The following is a 1038-nucleotide window of genomic DNA, read 5'->3' as shown; positions in this document are numbered from 1 at the left end:
GCTGGCGACCCCCAGGGGGAGGGCCTTCTCTGTGGGTGCCCCCACCCTCTGGAACGAACTACCCCCCGAGATTCGGATAATTCCGGATCTCCTTACCTTCCGTCGCGCCCTCAAGACATGGCTCTTTCAGCAAGCGGACCTGACCTAGGGTGGATTTTATACTGGGTTTTTTAGGAATTTGGAAGACACAACTTTAAATCTGGTTTAATTCGGTTTTAAGGGGGGGATTGTATATATGTTTTGGTTTTAAGTATGTTGTGCGCCGCCCTGAGTCCCGCCGGGAGAAGGGCGGCATATAAATTAAATTAAATAAATAAATAAAATAAATAATGCTACTATGTAACTGAAATTGCAACATCTTAATATCAAAATCTTTATATTCTGGCTTCATATTCAGCGCTCTTTTTAATATTAGTGTTTCAAAAGGAATAGCCTGATCTATATTAAGGTCATATATGAGACAACTAATCTCTAATATATATTTTATGTACCAATACACGAAATAGATGTGGACAGAATTCTACTTTCATTACTTTTCCCTTCCTACCCTTTCCCTTCCATCCCCAGTCAAATGTTCTTTTTCAAACATCAGTATGAATATTTTTTCAACTGCAGTTGTGCAGATCACATCCCCATCAATAACAGCTATGTTTGTGCAAAGTAGAAGAAAGCAGACACATGAGCATGAAAGTTTTAATTTTCAGATAACGTGGTTCAGAGGGATAAAACCAGGCACATTCTATTATCCTTACTTCAGTTCTGTTTGTGTTATAGAGCCTGGCTACAAAACAATGGTTGGAAAGTGATCAAAGAGAGAAGCAACCTGGAATTAAGGGGAAACTTCCTAACAGTGAGGTCAATTAACTAGTGGAACAGCTTGCCTTTAGAAATCGTGGGCACTCCATCATGGGAGGTTTTTAAGAAGAGACTGGACAGTCACATAATAATAATAATAATAATAATAATAATAATAATAATAATAATAATAATAATAATAATAATAATAATAATAATAATAATAATAATAATAATAATAAT

Source organism: Protobothrops mucrosquamatus, unplaced genomic scaffold (assembly GCF_001527695.2).
Source record: "Protobothrops mucrosquamatus isolate PMUCROS unplaced genomic scaffold, P.Mucros_1.0 scaffold245, whole genome shotgun sequence".
Classification (NCBI taxonomy): domain Eukaryota; kingdom Metazoa; phylum Chordata; class Lepidosauria; order Squamata; family Viperidae; genus Protobothrops; species Protobothrops mucrosquamatus.
Note: the sequence above shows the minus strand (reverse complement) of the source record.